This window comes from Heterodontus francisci, unplaced genomic scaffold (assembly GCF_036365525.1).
Source record: "Heterodontus francisci isolate sHetFra1 unplaced genomic scaffold, sHetFra1.hap1 HAP1_SCAFFOLD_184, whole genome shotgun sequence".
In the NCBI taxonomy this organism is placed as follows: Eukaryota; Metazoa; Chordata; class Chondrichthyes; order Heterodontiformes; family Heterodontidae; genus Heterodontus; species Heterodontus francisci.
This window is the reverse complement of record NW_027141723.1, coordinates 1,159,925-1,179,195: the sequence shown is the minus strand read 5'-3', so window position 1 is coordinate 1,179,195 and position 19,271 is coordinate 1,159,925. Positions and strand designations below refer to the sequence as shown.

At 43.3% G+C, this 19,271-nt stretch overlaps 1 non-coding gene across 1 annotated transcript; it reads left to right on the top strand.

The window, feature by feature from the left end:
• Positions 1–6,336: 6,336 nt before the first annotated feature.
• On the top strand, positions 6,337–6,409 carry trnac-gca (transfer RNA cysteine (anticodon GCA)). Its single transcript has one exon. It is a non-coding gene; the product is annotated as a tRNA-Cys (tRNA).
• The last annotated feature ends 12,862 nt before the right edge of the window (positions 6,410–19,271 follow it).

Here is a 19,271-nt window from a genome sequence, read left to right as displayed (position 1 = left end):
ACACCCAATTTTATCAACATCACTAAGGCCTTTGATCTTGTCAGCAGAGACGGCCTCTTCAAACTGCAATGGAACACAGGCTGCCCTCCTGACCTCTTGGGCATCATCTCTTCTTTCCACGAGAACATGCACAGTTCCATCAGTTACAATGGAGCAACATCAGACGCTTTCAAGATCAGCAGTGGGGTAAAGCAGGGCAGCGCGCTGGCGCCAACTCTCTTAGGAATAGAGGAACATAGGAGTAAGCTATTCAGCCCGTCGAGCCTGCTCTGTCATTCAATTCGATCATGGCTGATCACCTACCTCAAAGCCCCTTTCCCATGCTATCCCCATATCCCTTGATGTCATGAGTATCAAGATTTCTATCAATTTCTGTCTTGAACATGCTCAATGATTGAGCTGCCACAGCCCTCTGGGGCACAGTATTCCAATGATTCACCACCGTCTGAGTGAAGAAATTCCACCCATCTCAGTTTTAAATGGCCTACTCCTTATTCTGAGACGATGTCCTTTGGTTTTAGACTCACCAACCAGGGCAAACATCCTGCCTACATCCACACTGTCACGCCCTGTAAGAATTTTGTCAGTTTCAATCAGATCACCTCTCATTCTTCGAAACTTTAAGGAATACAGGCCCAGTTTCCTCATAAGACAATCCCACCATCCCAGGGATTAGTCTGGTGACATAAAAACAAGAAATGCTGGAACCACTCAGCAGGTCTGGCAGCATCTGTGAAAAGAGAAGCAGAGTTAACGTTTCAGGTCAGTGACCCTTCTTCGGAACTGACATATATTAGAAAAGTCACAGGTTATAAGCAAGTGGGGTGGGGGTGGGGCAAGAGATAACAAAGGAGAAGGTGTAGATTGGACAAGGCCACATAGCTGACCAAAAGGTCATGCAGCAAAGGCAAACAATATGTTAATGGTGTGTTGAAAGACAAAGCATGAGTACAGATTAGGTGTTAATGGACTGAATATTGAACAGCAGGTAGTACAAACCTGAAAAAAAACAGTAGGTAAGCAAACTGAACAAACTGAGATGAAATGAAATAAATGCAAAAAAAAGATTAGTCTGTTGACCCTCTGTTTCACCCCCTCTATGGCAAGTGTATCCTTCATAAGATGAGGAGACGAAACTGTACACAATACTCCAGTGCGGATTCACCAAGGCTCTAGACAATTGCAGCAAGACATCTTTACTCCTGTACTCATGACCCCTCGTGTGGGTACAACATACCATTTGCCTTCCTAATTGATTGCTGCACCTGCACAAGAGCTTTTAGTGACTCAGGAACAAGGACACCCAGGTCCCTTTGGACATCGACACTTCCCAACCTCTCACCATTTAAGAAATACTCTGTCTTTCTGTTTATTCTACCAAAGTGAATAACTTCACACTTATTCACATTATATTCCATGTTCTTGCCCATTCACTTAGCCTCTCCAGGTCCCCTGGAAGCCTCTCTGCATCCACCTCACAACTCACACTTCACCGAGCTTTGTGTCATCTGCAAACTTGGAAATATTACATTTAATCCCCACATCCAAATCATTTATTTCGGTTGTTAACAGCTGTGGCTCCAACACTGATCCTTGCAGTACCCCAATAGTAACAGCCTGCCATCCTGAGAAGGACCCGTTATTCCTGCTCTCTGTTTTCGGTCTGTTAACCAATTCTCAATCCATATCAGTATATTATCCCCAAGCCTATGTGCTCTAATTTTGTTTACTCACCTCCTGTGTGGGACCTTACCAAAGGAAAATACAAATACCACACATCCACTGGTTCTCCTTTATCTGTTTTATAGGTAACATCCTCAAAAATCTCAACAGGTTTTTCAAACCTGTTTTCCTTTTCATAAATCTCTCTTGACTCTGCCCAATCATGTCATCATTTTCGAACTGTCTAGTTATCACATCCTTTATAATTGGCATATTCTTCTCCATGCTGCTATTGTCCACTTTCAATTACTCAGATATAGGTGTTCACCTGCACATCAGAGCTGACGACAAGCTGTTCAAATTGGCAAGACTGTGCGCCAAGACCAAAGTGGGTAAATTCCTAGTCTGTGAGTTGCTATTTGCTGATGATGCTGTGCTGACATCCCATAATGAAGTTCAGTCACAGCAGCTTGTAGATCGGTTCTCCCTGGCCTGCAAAGAGTTTGGACTGACAATCAGCATCAGAAAGATGAAAGTTACGGGCCAGGACGTAGAGACTCCACTTTCCATCAACATCGACAACCTCCCGTTGGAGGTTGTCAACAGCTTCACATACCTTCAATCAACAATCACCAGCAATCTGTCCCTTGATGCTGAAATCAGCACCAGGATTGTCAATGCTGCAGCTGTCATGTCAAAGTTGAGAAGACAAGTGTGAACCGACAGCAAACTGACCGAAAATACAAAGCTCCACGTGTTCCAGGCTTGTGTTCTCAGCACCCTCCTTTATAGTAGAGAAGCATCAACAACTTATACAAGCCAAAAAAAGCGGCTGAACAGCTTCCACCTCCACTGCCTCAGATGGATACTGGGCATCTCCTGGCAGGACAGAGTGCCGAATGCGGAAGTACACCAGCGTGCAGGGATCCGCAGCATGTTTGCCCTCTTGAGTCAGCGGTGACTCTGTTGACTGGGCCAAATGGATGACGGTCACATTGCCAAAAACATGCTCTGTGGTGAGCTTGCTATCAGCATGAGATCAACAGGTCAGGGAAAAAAATCAAGTCCTTTGGAGAGGTTTGAGTTAATTCAGGAGAGTGGGCATGGATTTATCAATGGGAGTTCATGCTTGACGAATCTAACTGCATTTGTTGATAAACTATCTGAGAATACTGATGAAGGGAATGCAGTGGATGTTGTTTATATGGATATTACGAAAGCATTTTATAAAGTACCACATAAAAGGGTGGTTAACAAAATTGGGGTTCATGGATTAGGAGGGTCAGTGTCCATTTGGATAGTAAATTGTTTTAAAGACTGAAAACAGCGAGTCTTATTAAATGGTTCTTGGTCAGACCGGAGGATAGTCGACAGTGGTGTTCCCCAAGGGTCAGTGCCAGAACCACTGCTTTTTTTGCTAAAGGTAAGTGACTTGGATCTTGGAATACAGAGTAGAATCTCAAAATAAGCCGATGACACCAAACTTGGAGGAGTGGCAAACAGTGAGGATGATATGAACTGCCTGCAACAGGACTGTGATAGGCTAGCAGAATGGGCAGACAGGTGGCAGATGGAATTTAATAGTGACAAGTGTGAGGTGATGTATTTTGGCATAAGGAATAGGGAGAGGCAATATATACTTAATGGCACAGTTATAAAGAGTGTGCTGGAATAGAGGGACTTGGGGTTCATGTGCACCGATCTTTGAAGGTGGCAAGACATATTGCGAGAGTGGTTAGCAAAGCATATGGGATCTTGGGCTTTATAAATAGAGACATTGAGTACAAAAGCAGGGAAGTTATGCTGAACCATTATAAAACTCTGGTTAGGCCCCAATTGCAGTGTTGCTTCCAGTTCTGCTCAGCAGACTTTCGAAAGAATGTGAGGGTCCTTGAGAGGACGCAGAGGCGATTTACCAGAATGGATCCAGGGATGGGGGATTTTAGTTACAAGGATAGGTTGGAAAAGCTAGGATTATTCTGCCTATATCAAAGGAGATTGAGTGGAGAATTGATAGAGGTGTATAACACCTCTAGAGAACAGGCCATCCTGGACTGGGTATTGTGCAATGAGAAAGGATTAGTTAACAATCTTGTTGTGTGGGATCCCTTGGGGAAGTGCGCCCATAATATGATAAAATTCTTCATTAAGATGGAGAGTGAGAGAGTTGATTCCGAGACTCGGGTCCTGAATCTAAACAAAGAAAACTATGAAGGTATGAGGCGGGAGTTGGCTATGATAGATTGGGGAACGTTACTTAAAGGGTTGACAGTGGATAGGCAATGGCTAGCATTTAAAGAGCGCATGGATGAATTACAACGATTGTTCATTCCTGTCTGTGCAAAAGTAAAACAGGAAGGGTGGCTCAACTGTGGCTTACAAAAGAAATGAAGGAAAGTATTAGATCCAAGGAGGAGAAATATAAAATGGCCAGAACAAGCAGCAAACCTGAAGATTGTGAGCAGTTTGGAATTTAGCAGAGGAGGACAAAAGGATTGATTAAGAAGGGGGAAATAGAGTATGAGAGTAAGCTAGCAGAGAACATAAAAACTGACTGTAAAAGCTTCTCGAGATATGTGTCGAGAAAAAGATGAGTGAAGACAAATGTGGGTCCCTTACAGTCAGAAACGGGGGAATTTATAATGGGGAACAAAGAAATGGCAGACCAATTAAATACATACTTTGGTTCTGTCTTCACAAAGGACGATACAAATTACCTCCCAGAAATGTTGGGGAACATAGGGTCTAATGAGAAGGAGGAACTGTATGAAATCTGTATTCGTAGGGAATGTTTGGGAAATTGATGGGATTGAAGGCCGATAAATCCCCAAGGCCTGATAATCTGCATCCCAGAGTACTTCAGGAGGTGGCCCTTGAAATAGCAGATGCATTTCTGGTCTTTTTTCAAAATTCTATCGACTCTGGAACAGTTCCAATGGATTGGACGGTAGTTAATGTAACTCCACTATTTAAAAAAAGAGGCAGAAAGAAAACAGCGAATTATATACCGGTTAGCCTGACATCAGTCGTGGGGAAAATGCTGGAGTCCATTATAAAAGATGTAATAGCAGAGTGCAATAATAACTCGTCTCCACTCCTAGTATTTCTAAATCCCACACATTCACTATAATGTGAACAATTATTTCCTGTTGTGTCTCTCTCAGATTTGTAAACTTCACTGTATTGGAGTGAGGTGACATCTACTGGCGGGAAGCAAGAACTGCAATCAAGCAGCAGAAACTCCACAGTCTGTCAGGGTAAAAGAAACATTGCAATGTGAGGATACAGCGAAGTGGTTTGATTGGGTAGATAGAGACATGATTCCACTTGTAGTGGTGTCTGAAGCAAAGGCCAGAAATACAAAATTGTCATTAATAAAAGAAATGAGGAATTCATGAAAAATGTAGTAATGTAGTGAATGATTAGAATGTGGACAGAATAGAAAGTGAGATTGGATGGACAGAAGCAGTCTGAAAGGATGGCTAAACAAAAGGTGAGTGCCCTGAAACGTTAACTGTGTTTCTCACAGCACAGATGCTGCCAGAGCTGCTGAACATTTCCAGCACTTTCTGTTTTTATTTCAGCATTTGCAGGATGTTGCTTTGATCTGAAAAAAATGGATGATTGGCTGGGGGGCTCCAGTGAAATTCCACAGCAGCTAATGAAGCCTGACCTGTCAGCGGCTCGTTGGTCTAGGGGTATGATCCTCGCTTAGAGAGTATGGTTAATTAACATGCGAGAGATCCCGGGTTCAAGTCCTGGACGAGCCCTGGTATGCTGCCATTCTTAGATTAAGGTTATCTATTGGTTTCAGCCTTGCAGAAGGCGCAATTGACTTCCATGCGGAGCTGGCTTGAGCACGAGACAACTGGATTCAAAGAGCTTGTCGACAAAATTGTAATTAACTAAATGTACAGATCGCCAAGTGGGAATATAAAGTTGTTGCTGGAATTGTGACCTGACTCCAAAAACATCTGGACTGGAATGGAATGGAATTCTTCAGTGTTTCTGTTGTTTGGCTTGCATTGACTCATCGATTTTCTTGTTTTTCACTTTGTCGATGCCTTTGAATAATTGTGGATCCTTCTTCAGGGTGTCTTCTTTCACCAGGTAGTTCTGACCTCTGATGATGTTGATTGTAATCAGCTTCAATTCGCTGATAGTTTTGGAAGTGAGCAGATTTCCTTTGCTTGAGTCTACAACATGGAACTCAGTCTGACATGTGGTCCCATGGGAGGATTTGAATGCCATCCCTGCGTTGGAGTTGCATCCATCCAATAAGAGACCGAGTAGAAGTGACAGTTCTGTCAGTCGAATATGAGACTTTTAATGGCAGGGTTGTGAGTTTGAGTGCCATTCTGTTTTTCCCTTTTTTAAGGCTTCATGAGCAGAGAGTACAGGGAGTGTTTGAAATGAGCAAGTCTCGCTTTGATTCAGGACTCTTACCTCTCAGCAGCATCTCACTATGAAAGATTGAATTTGATCTCATTTCATTCTCAGCTCGGGGTCTGTGCGGCTCAGTGGCACTTCTGGCTGTCTCCCGCTTCACAATCCATCAGTACTGAGAAAGCAATGGGGAATATTACTCACATGTTGTGTTCTTTATTTTTTTGGAAAACTTGAATGTATGTATTTTCTTCCAAAACAAGGACAACAAGCCACTGTTAAGGTAGGGCTGAAATAGCTCAGTTGGGAAAGCGTTAAACTGCAGATCTAAAGGTTTCTGGTTCAATCCCGGGTTTCAGCAATTTTGCTTCCTTCTGCGTCCCTTGCCTTGGTTCTGATTTTCCAGTTGCACAATTTACTTTGAAATTATTTACCAAGCACCAGTGGATTGAATTTGAGAAACAACACAGAGTCATTTACAGCACAGAAGGTGGTCGTTTGGCCTATCACATCCATGCTGGCTCTCCCCGGAGCAATCTAGTCAGTTCCACTCACCAGCTCGATCCCTTTCCTCCTGCAAGTTTCTTTCCTTCAAGTATCCATCTAATTTCCTTTTCAAATCATCGATTGTCTCTGCTTCCACCACACTCGTGGGCCAAGTCATTACCACCCACAACATAAGAAAGTTCCACCTCATCAAGGATGGGAAATACTTATATCTTCTATATTTGCTTATTCTCCATTTCTATGAGAATAGACTGGCAGTCAACATGAAAGGAAACCCAAAAATATTCGAGCAGCATGTAAATGATAACTGGGTAGTAAGAGGTTGAGTCGGGCCTATTAGGGACAAAAAGGATAATATAAGCTTAGAGGTGCAGGGCAATGTTAATCTACTGAATGAGTACTTTGTATCACTGTATTGGAGTGAAGTGACATCTACTGGCAAGAAACAAGAACTGCCGTGATGAGATCAGCCATGATTGTATTGAACGGCAGAGCAGGCTCGAGTGGCTGACTTGCCGACTCCGGCTCCTCGTTCTTATGTTCATAGAATCATGCAGCACAGAAGGAGGCCATTCGGCCCCATTGTGCCTCTGCTGACTCTCTGACAAAAAGATGCAATTAGTCCAACCCCCTGCCTATTTCCCCATAATCCTGGAGAATTTCACTTTGAAATATTTGTCCAATTCCTTTATGAAAGTTATAATTGAATCTGTTTCCACCACCCTGTCAGACAATTCATTCCAAATCCGAATCAGTTACTGGGTAAAAAGATCTCTCCTCACCTCCCCTTGACATTTTTGGCCAATTATTTTAAATCTGTGTCCTCTGGTTACTGACCCCCAGGACAGTGGAAACAGTTTCTCCCTCTCGACCCTATGAAAATCCTTCATGATTCTGAACACCTCTATTAAATCTTCCCTTAACCTTCTCTACTCTGAGGAGAACAATCCCAGCTTCACCAGCCTGTCCAGAGAACTGACACCCCTCATCTATGGTATCATTCTAGTAAATCTCCTCTGAACTGTCTCAGAAGCTTTGATGTCCTTTCTAAAGCCTGGTGCCGAGAACTGGACACATTACTGGAGCTGAGATCGAGCCAGCGACGCCCACATCCCACGAACGAATAAAAAAACGCTCCCGAACCAGTCCCCAATTCTGAAGCATTTATTACGTTCCCTGCCCAGTCCCCAAATCTTATTCATTTAGAAACGCTCCCTGCCCAGTCTCCAACTCTTATTCAATTATCGACACTCCCTGCCCAGTCCCCAATACTTATCCATTTTCAGACGCTTCCTGACCAGTACCCAAATCTTATTCATTTAGAGACGCTCCCTGCCCAGTCCCCCAATTCTTATCCATTTGCAGACGCTCCCTGCCCAGTCCTCAATTCTTATCCATTTACAGACGCTCCCTGACCAGTACCCAAATTTTATTCATTTAGAGACGCTCCCTGACCAGTCCCCAATTCTTATCCATTTATGGACGCCGTTTCGGGAAGCCTCACCGGGAAAAGCTTCACCACCGCCATCCGCAGGGATACAGATGGGATTGTTCCATCTTATTGTGGCCCTGAGGCCCTGCTCCAGCTGTGTGAGCCCGCAAAGTCTTCTCGCACTTTGTGAATATCCCGCTCCAACTCCGAACCCGCAGCTCGAGCTGCTGACAAAGCTCCCTACCGAGCCTGCGCGCCCCGCTCCTGTCACAGATAGGGCGGATTCTAGGCCGCTGAGCATTCTGGGTATCACACCTGTCATTAATGCTATTCTTTCAGCTGAAAGGTTTTATTACGTACATTTCATGACCTGGAATCGTCGTGAGTGTTTTCTTTTGCACCTGTCAGTGCCTGGCAGGATAGAGTCAGCTTCACTTTGCAGCCATGAGTTTCTGGTGTGAGAAAGTGGTGTTTAACTCAGTATATTTCAGTTTTTGGTCTGTGACTGTGGGTATTATTCAGTACTTGTTTGTTTCTGCTATCTTTCAACAACTTGTATGTGAGCATCAGCTTTTGTCGATATCTATCAGTTTCTGAGAAATGAGAAAGGGTTTGATTCTATCCCTATTATTTTCTGTTACATGCATGTGTCTTTAATCTGCACCTCCTCTGAGTGTGTCTTCGTCTCTGTACTTGTAGGTGAGTATGTGTTTTGCTTTGTATCTCTCAGTCTTTGAAGTGTGAGCCTGGGTTTGTACCTAATTTCCTTTGTACCTTGCAGTTGGGATATGAAAGAAAGATTTTTACACGTTACCTGCCAACTGCTGCTACGTGACTGTGGGTTTCACACTGTATCTGTCAATTTCTTGTCTGGTAATGCGAAGTTTACAGTGTACCTGTCAGTTTCTTGCATGTGAGTGTTGATTTCACTCTGAAAAGAATCATAGATCATAGAATAGTTACAGAACAAAAGGAAGCCATTCAGCTCATTGTGCTTGTGCTGCTTCTATGCACGAGCAACTCAGCTCATGCCACAGACTCATGTATTCCATGAAAACATGCAATTTTTCCACTTCAGATAATTATCTTATACCATTTTGAAAGCCATGGTTGAATCAGCCTCCATCACACTCTCAAGCAGTGCATATCAGGTCTTAACCACTCGCTGTGCAAAAGAAGTTTTTCCTCATGTTGCCTTTGGTTCTTTTGCCATTCACCTTAAATCGGTGTCCTCAGGTTACAGAGCCGTGAATAATATTCCCCATTGCTTTCTCAGCACTGATGGATTGTGAAGCAGGAGACAGCCAGAAGTCCCACTGAGCCGCACTGACCCCGAGCTGGGAATGAAATGAGATGAAGTTCAATCTTTCACAGCGAGATGCTGCAGAGAGATGAGTCCCGAATCAAAGTGAGACTTTCTCATACTTTTGCTGAATTTCATTTAAAACACTCCTTGTACTCTCTGCTCATGAAACCTTAAAAAAGGGAAAAACAAAATGGCACTCAAACTCACCACCCTGAAATTAAAAGTTTAATGTTTGACTGACTGAACTGTCACTTCTACTCGGTCTCTTATTGGATGGATGCAACTGTATTCTCCAACGCAGGGGTGGCATTCAAATCCTCCCATGGGTCCACATGTCAGACTGAGTTCCATGTTGTAGACTCAAGCAAAGGAAATCTGTTCAGTTCCAAAACTATCAGTGAGTTGAAGCTCATTACGATCATCATCATCAGAGGTCAGAACTACCTGGTGAAAGAAGACAATCTGAAGAAGGATCCACAATTATTCAAAGGCATCGACAAAGTGAAAAACAAGAAAATCGATGAGTCAATGCAAGCCAAACAACAGAAACACTGAAGAATTCCATTCCATTCCAGTCCAGAACCCAGTCCTGTTGTTTTTGGAGTCAGGTCACAATTACTGCAACAACTTTATATTCCCACTTGGCTATCTGTTCATTTAGTTAATCAAGCTCTTTGAATCCAGCTCTCTGGTCCTCAAGCAGGCTCCATATGGAAATCAATTCCGCCTTCTGCAAGGCTGAAACCAATCAATGACCTGAAACTAAAAATGCCAAAGAAGAAGGACTTGTCTAGGATTTGAACCCAGGATCTCTCACACATTAATTAATCACTCACCCTAAGCAAGGATCATACCCCTAGATCAACATGCCACTGATATCAGAACTTCCTTTTAGCTCCTGTGGAATTTCACTGGCAGCCAAAGCCGACCATCCATTTTTTTTTCAGAGCAAAGCAACATCTTGCAAATTCTGAAATAAAAACAGAAAGTGTTGGAAATGTTCAGAAACTCTGGCAGCATCTGTGGAGAGAGAAACAGAGTTCACCTTTCAGGGCGTTTACCTTTTGTTTGAGCCATCCTTTCACACTGCTTCTGTCCACCCAATCTCACTTTCTATTTAATCTAGATTTCACCCACTCACTACCTAAATACATTTATCATGAATTCCTCATATCTTTTAATAATGACAATTTTATATTTCTGGCCTTTGCTTTGGACTCCACCAGAAGTGAAACCATGTCTCCACCAACCCAATCAAACCCATTCACTATTTCCTCAAATTGCAATGTTTCTTTCACCCTGACAGACGATGGAATTTCTGCTGCTTGATTGCAGTTCTTGCTTCCTGCCAGTAGATGTCACCTCACTCCAGTACAGTGAAGGTGACAAATCTGAGAGCACACAACAAGAAGTAATTGTTCACGTTGTTCATTGTTCAGTGAACAGGTCCCTCTATTCCTGCACACTCTTTAGAACTGTGCCATTAAGTATATATTGCCTCTCCCTATTCCTTCTGCTAAAATGCATCACCTCACACTAGTCACTATTAAAATCCATCTGCACCTGTCTGCCCATTCTGCTAGCCTATCACTGTCTTGTTGCAGGTGGTTCATTTCATCCTCACTGTTTGCCACTTCTCCAAGTTTGGTGTTATCGGCATATTTTAGGATTCTACTCTATATTCCAAGATCCAAGTCATTTATCTGTCGCAAGTAAAAAGCAGTGGTTCCAAACGTGACCCTTGGGGAACAGCACTGTCGACAACCTTCCAGTCTGAGAATGAATCATTTATTACGACTTGCTGTTTTCTGTCCTTAAGCCAATTTTCTATCCAATTGGACACTGACCCTCCTATTCAATGAACCTCAATGTTGTTAATCACCTTTTATGTGTCGTTTCTTAAAATCCATATAAACAACATCCACTGCATTCCCTTCATAAACCTGCTCTGTTAGTTCATCAAAAAATGCAGTTAGATTAGTCAAGCATGAACTCCCATTTATAAATCCATGCTCACTCTCCTTAATTAACTCAAACCTCTACAAGTGACTGTTGATTTTTTCCCTGATTGTTCTTTCTAAAACCTTACCCACCACTGCTGTTAATCTAACTGGCCTGTAGTTAGCCGGACTGTCCTTACACCCTTTCTTGAATAAGGGTGTCACATTTGCAACTGTTTAATCCTCTGACACCTCCCCCGTATCCAGGGAAGATTGGAAGATTATAGCAAGCCTTTCTGTTATCTGCATCCACATTTCCTTTCGCAATCTGGGATGAAAGCCATCCGGACCAGGTAATTTATCTTCCTGAAGCATAACCAGCCTTTTCAGTACCTCCCTCTCTCAATTTGTACCCTCTCCATTGCCTCTACACTCTCCACTTCTCCTGATATTTTGTCAAATTCCACTTCCTTAGTGATCATTGATACAAGGTACTTATTAACTAGATTAACATTGCCCTGCAGCTCTAAGTATATATTACCCTCTTTGTCCCTAATGGGGCCCACTTCACCGCTGACTACCTGCTTATTATTTATATACTGCTCGAAGATTTTTGGGTTCCCTTTCATGTTGACTGCCATTCTATTCTCGTAGAGATAGGGAATAAGCTAATATAGAAGATATAAATATTTCCCATCCTTGGGTGAGGTGGAATTTTTTTATGCTGTGAGTGGTAATGTCCTGACCCACGAGTGTGGTGGAAGTAGAGACAATCAATGATTTGAAAAAGAAATTGGATGGATACCTGAAGCAAAGGAACTTGCAGGAGGAAAGGGATCGAGCAGGTGAGTGGAACTGAGTAGCTGGCTCCGATAATTGCTGCAGTCACTGCGATCCCCCTTAATTTTGTACAAGGTGACAATGTTTGCATCACGCATGTTTTGAGCCCTTGTTGAGCTGGACTATGGTGGGCTCACTGTCCAGTTCCTCCATGACAGGGAAGTCTGGAATGGCACTGAGAGCTACTTCAATGACAATGTTCTCCGTTATGTAGAGTTCAAGATAATGCTCCACTCACCTTTCCATCTGCTTGTTAGGTTCACTGATGATCACCCCTCTCTTTGTCTTCAACAGGTGCTGATTTAGTTACTACTGGGCCCATTGCTTTCTTAATTCCTTCAAACATAGCATCCCCGGATTCATCAGCAGGGTTTTAACCGGTATTGATTGGTGCAGTGCCGAGCAGTCTGCAGAGACTTGTTTCTGGCAGCTCTGAGAGCATTTAGATGTTGTTTGCTGGGGACTTGTTTGTAGTTCATGAGGGCTCTCCTCTTAGTTGCAGTAACTGACTCCATTTCAGTCCAATAAGCCTCAAACCAGTCAGCATTCCTCCCATCTCTTTTCCTATACACAGTGAGTGCAGAGTTATAGATGGTGGTGTGCAGAGGATTCCACTTTGACACTGCACTGAGGCCTTGAGCATTGTTGTCTGAAAGAGCCTGATCGAGGATGTTGAGGAACTCCTGGGTCCTTTCTGGATCAGTGGTTCGGCAAGTGTTGATCAGAAGACGAGCTTTTATCATGGATGGATGAAGCTTCCTTGGCTGAAGCCTGACCTTGTTACACACCAGGGAGTGATCAGTGTCACAGTCAGCGCTGTGATAGCTGCGAGTGATGAGGACACTGCTGAGGGTGTTATGTCTGGTGAAGATAAGGTCTAGCTGGTGCCAATGGCATGATCTCGGATGTCTCCAGGACACCTTGTAGCACAGCTTGACCTGGAAGTAGCTGTTCATCACACAGAATCCATGGTGAAAGCATAGCTCCAGCAACCTCTGTCCATTTTCACTCATCTTGCCAATCCCCTGGTGCTCTATGCACATTGGCAAAGCTGTGTAGTCAGTACCCAAGCTTGTGTTGAAGTCTCCTAGAAGGTACAGTCCCTCAGTGCTGGGAATTCTACTGATGGCAGTGTCAAGTGTCACATAGAATTGATCCTTGACATCTGGGGTGGAGGTGAGTGTCGGGACATAGATGCACATGAGATTAACTGGGCCCACACTTGTTGACAAGTAAGAAGTCTCTCTGAGCCTACTGTGGGTGGTTCACTCATTTGAAGTGGCGTGTATTTTACTGTGAAACCCACTCCATGCTCACGAGTTGCCTCTTGGGCTTTCCCCTGCCAGAAGAAGTTGTAGTGTTTCTCTTTGAGGGATCCACTTTGAACGAGTCTAGTTTCTTGCAGCACAGCAATGTCCACATTGAGCATTGTGAGTTCCTTGTCGATCACAGCTGTCTTGTGTGTATCATCAACCTGCAGAAGGTTGTCGGTAAGGCCAGGACACATGGTCCTCACATTCCAGCTTGTGATGCGAAGGACTGGTGTCTTCTTTGTTGAGTTTGTTTTTCTTGGTGCATAGATTATCAATCCGTCTGTTGAGAGATGACTCTCCAAGCTCCAAGCACCCATTGAAGCAAGCAGGTCGTGGCTTCACAGCACCTAACTGACTGGGGGCTGCCCAGCTTGGAGTGAATGGTAGCTATCCAATGAGACACTAAGAGCTCTCCCACTGTCCGAAGTAACCCCTGGCGCTCATACTCTACACCAATTGAATGAGAGCTTCTCATCAGTAACTGTTTATTCCCGGGTTGTGCTCATGTTTAACCACGAAGCTGGAGTGTCCTCTCTCGGGCACAGGCCTGGGCAAACAGTATGGAGACCCTGAGCATCAGGACCCCCTCTCAGCATTGCTCGTATTGTCCAAAGGAAAGGAAAAACCAGTACTGTTTGTTACCAGTTCTGTTGCAGGAGTTGCTGGAAAACTGCCTGATAAGTCACAGGTAACCGCCCCCAGGACTCCACTCCGGATTTACTGTCCAGGTTTACTGCCTCAGCCTTCTTATTTATTTATTTAGAGATACAGTACTGAAACAGGTCCTTCCAGCCCACCGAGTCTGTACCAACCATCAACCACCCATTTATACTAATCCGACATTAATCCCATATTCCTACCACATCCCCTCAATTCCCCTACCACCTACCTACACTAGGGGCAATTTACAATGGCCAATTTACCTATCAACCTGCAAGTCTTTGGCTGTGGGAGGAAACCAGAGCACCCGGCAGAAACCCACGCAGTCACAGGGAGAACTTGTAAACTCTGCACAGGCAGTACCCAGAATCGAACGCGGGTCACTAGAGGTGTGAGGCTGTGGTGCTAACCACTGCACCACTGTGTCTTCTCCAGACACCCCTTGAGAAGTGAGACTTTTTGCCCAGAGATGGGGCTCTGTTTCTTGGCATCAGGATGGAACCACACACCAGTGGGCCTGTATGACATGCACAAGGATATCACACACTGCCCCATCTCTGGTACAGATCAGAGTCAGACACTGAACAGATTGCAACCCACAAGGACATCACAACATTCCCGTTCTCTGGGACAGGTCAGTGTGATACACCAAACAAACAGCACCCCACAGGGACCTCATAAATGCCACGTCCCTGTGACAGATCAAGGTCAGACACTGCAAATATTGCAACCACAGGAACATCACAAATTGCCCCATCCCTCGGACAGCTCGGGGTCTGACATTGAACATATTGCAACAACAAGGACATTACTGTATTACTCCCTCCATTCTGAAAAACAAGCATTCACCCTACTTTTTACCCTGCAGCCAATTTTGGATCCACACTGCCGCTGCCCCTTTAATCCCATCTGCTTGAATTTTGTTAGCAAGTCATAGAGAGATGCAAAACTGAAACAGGCCCAACGGCCCACTGAGTCTGTGCTGACCAACCACCACCCATTTATAGTAATCCTACACCATAATCCCATATTCCCTATAACATCCCCACCATTCTCTTACCTACACGAGGAGCAATTTACAACAGCCAATTTACCTATCAACCTGCAGTCTTTGCTTGTGGGAGGAAACCGGAGCACCCAGCAGAAACACACAGTCACAGGGAGAACTTGCAAACTCTGCACAGGCAGTACCCAGAACTGAACCTGGGTTGCGAGAACTGTGAGGTTGCAGTGCCAACCACTGTGCCATTGTGCTTCCCCAAGTCTAGTTTATTGTACCTTTTCAAACACAATTTTGACGTCCAGACACGTACCATTAACCTCACCACCCTCGTCAACTCTCTCTGAAACTTCATCAAAGAAATAAATTCATTAATTATTTCAGACACAATCTTCTGTTAACCAATCTGTACTGGCTGTCATTTATCAGCCCATGTTCTACCAAGTGACAGTTAATTTCCTCCTGGATAATTGTCTCTAAAAGCTTCCCCACCACCGACATTAGGCTAATTGGTCTGTAGTTCCTGGGTTTATCTCTCTTTTTAAACAGGGCTGTAATATTCACAACCCTTGCAGACTTTTTTTTTTATTCTGAAAAGTCTATTGCAGACAATCACTTTGGGCATGACTTTAACCAATTAAAGCAACAGGATACTTGATTAATAAGTCCAGAACTTTTATTGAGAGTAAAATAGTACTTAATAATTGAAAGTAAAATTATACTTAACAAACTTGGGGAATATAACTTTACAGCTCTGGGGACTGGTCGAGCTTGGTCTCAGAGTGTCACGGTCCTCTTTGTCCAGTCTCGATCCCTCGTCAGATGGAGAACTTGGTTGATGATCTGAGTCTTTACCCCTGAGATCTTCTAGTGTTCCTGCACACTGAAACCTTACAAGATCTCTACTTTTAACCCCTGGATGGCCATCACACCACCATGTAAAATAATAATTGGTCCTAGCTGTTGCGAGGTACATTTAATTGGTTCTTAATAATGTCTTCCACTAACAGTCACCTGTCCTCAGAATCTCAGACATGAGTACAATGGAGTGGTTTCACACTGTCTCCCAATCTGATCTGAAACAAGTTTCCTGTTCATTAAATCTAGACTCTTGAAGGTCACGATGTACCATACCATGGGTTTTATCAGGGGTCCGAGAAAGGTCCATTGTTTGAATACATTTAACTGAAACTGTCCTTTCCCACACAGACCCAGAAACTCACAGTAATTAGATTGAACTAACTTTAAATGAAAACCCATTCTCTCTAAAATGTTTATTGATTCATTAATTATAACTCAATCAAGGTTCATTACTTTTACAATCATCTGTTTCAGGGTGTGTAGCTACTCATTAATTATACAGGATATAAACGTTAGTACTGAACACAAAATGGTTCCTTTGGTCATGTGTTCATTATAAAATGGCTTTCTTAACGTTGTTAGTTATGACAATGGATACATGATAAAAATGGTCAAGTTAAAATGAGATCGAACTACCCAAGCTTACCTCCATCCTCCAGTCCTCTGGCATCATTCCCACATTCAAGGAGGATTGAAAGATTGTGGTTCGAGTCTCTGCTATTTCCACCCTGACTTCCCTCAGCAACCCAGGATGCAGCCCATCCAGACCGGGTGACTTTTCTACTGTGAGCACTGCAAACCTTGTAATTGTCTCCTCTTTAACTATTTTCATCCCCGACAAATTCTCCACTTCCTCCTCCTTTACTGTGACATTTGCAGCACCCGTTTGTTTTGTGATGACAGATGAAATGTACTTAATTAGTACCTCAGCCACACCCTCTGCCTCCACAGGATCTCCTTATTGACCCACCCTTTAATTGACTGTCCATATGTTGGTAAAAGACTTCAGTGTTCCCAGTTATGTGACCTGCTAATCTTTTCTCATACATTCTCTTGCTGATCTCATTTCCTTTTTCAGCTCACCTCTGTACTTTCTGTATTCTGCTTGTTTCTCTACTGCAGATGAATCCTCACATGATTTTTCAGTGAATGGTTTTTGAACTATTTTGTAAAAGGATTTAGTTTTGTAAATTTCTCCCTCGCTCCCCTCATGGTCAGGCAGAAAGTTGAACTGCTGTGTTTTCAAACAGCAACAGCTTTATTTGAAAAGCCATTGGGACAGGATTCCGGGTTTTAATCCAGTCACAAATCTGGTTCTGATGTCTTGTGGCTCCAGCTGTCACATGACCTGTCAGAGGATGACCTCATAATTGACCCAGTCATGGAGCTGTGGGTTGATGTTTAAATTGCTTCAAAATAATTTTCCAGAAGGACAATCAAAATGAATCGATATATAAAAGGTAGATTTTGTGAATTTGTGCTCCCAGTGGAAATTCCTGCAGAGTCTGCTGGTTTTCATATCCCCAATTCCCCACAGGACGCTCTGTGCTCAGAGTCTGTATTCATTACATCAACATTATACAGAATCATTTCATGGGAGACCCCAGTGTGAATTGTAGACAGGTGGGTCAGTTTTAACTTTCAAAGTAACACAGAAGCAAAATACTGCTGATACTGGAAATCTGAAATAAAAACAGAAAATGCTGGAAATACTCAGCAGGTCTGGCAGCATCTGTGGAGAGAGAGACAGAGTTAACTTTTCAGATCTGTGACCTTTCATCAGAACTGAGCTGAAATTGTCTGAGGGACTGCGATTGTGGAATCAATTTCAGGGTCAAAGACATTGTACTTGGTAAGGATAGGAAGATGGAGATTATTAAGTACAGTGCAAAAATATAGATGCTTTTACATTATTTTAATCAAAATTGATTTAAACTTTGTGCTCATGAATCCTATCTTTTGATCACAATGACACTGATAACAATGGAAAAAGCAAGACTTGCATTTCACGACCACAGAACATTGCAAACCCTTTTACAGCCAATGAAGGAAGGACTTTTAAAGTGTAGTCACTCAACAGTACAATAGAGTACCCTACAATTAAGATGTATAAGATTCTCACCACACAACTGCCAGACAATGACCATCCCAAACAAGAGAGAATCTAACCATCTCCCTTTGACATTCAATGGCATTACCATCGCTGAATCTCCCACTCTCAACAACCTGGGGGTTACCATTGAGCAGAAACTGAACTGCAGTAGCCATATAAATATTATGGCTACAAGAGCAGGTCAGAGACTAGGAATCCTGCGGCAAGTAACTCACCTCATGACTCCCCAAAGCCTGGACATTAGTCAGGGGTATGATGGAATACTCTCCACTTGTCTGGCTGGGTGCAGCTCCAACAATACTCAAGAAACTCAACAGGACAAAGCAGCCCGCTTGATTGGCACCCCATTTACAACATTCATGCCCTCCATCACTGGCACACAGTGGCAGCAGTGTGTACCATCCACAAGATGCACTGCAGCAATGTGCCAAGGCTCCTGAGACAGCACCTTCCAAACCCGCGACCTTTATCACCTAGAAGGACAAGGGCAGCAGATGCATGGGAACACCACAACCTGCAAGTTCCCCTCCAAGCCACACACCATCCTGAATTGTAACTGTATCACCGTTCCTTCACTGTTGCTGGGTCAAAATCCTGGAACTCTCTTCATAACAGCAGCACATGGACTGCAGTGGTTCAAGAAGGCAGCTCAGCACCACCTTCTCAAGGCAATTAGGGATGGATAATAAATGCTGGCCGAGCCAGCGACACCCACCTCCCATGAATGAATTAAAAAAATGATAATATCCTGTAATCCTCCAAAGTAGAAAATACAGATGGAAATGAAAAATAATAGAACAGTCAGCATGGATTTCATAAAGAAAGACTTGATGAACCTTATCTTTGAAAAATCAACAGCAAGAGTAATATAGCAGATGTAGAAGAGTTTAAGTTAATAAAGCCTCATCCATTTATGTGCTTGAACCATCAAATTGTGGGTTAACAAACAAACACACTAACTGACAGAGCTGCATGTTGTGCTTTCTAAATTACCCTAAAGTAGGGTGTTAATGAGTTAAAGCTTCAGGTTGCTGCAACCAGAATAGCCATTGTCCACTATCAATTTTACTGTTATAAATAAAGATGGAACATTCATTGTGAATCTATAGAAACAGTCTGGTCCTGCACACTGCAGACACATCCACGTCATCACCAACCAGCTCTCCTATAATTGGTGCAGTTATTTGACTTTGCCCCATTCGCTCCATGGAATGACTTTTAAAAGATTTTAAATTACAAGCAGTTTTGTTA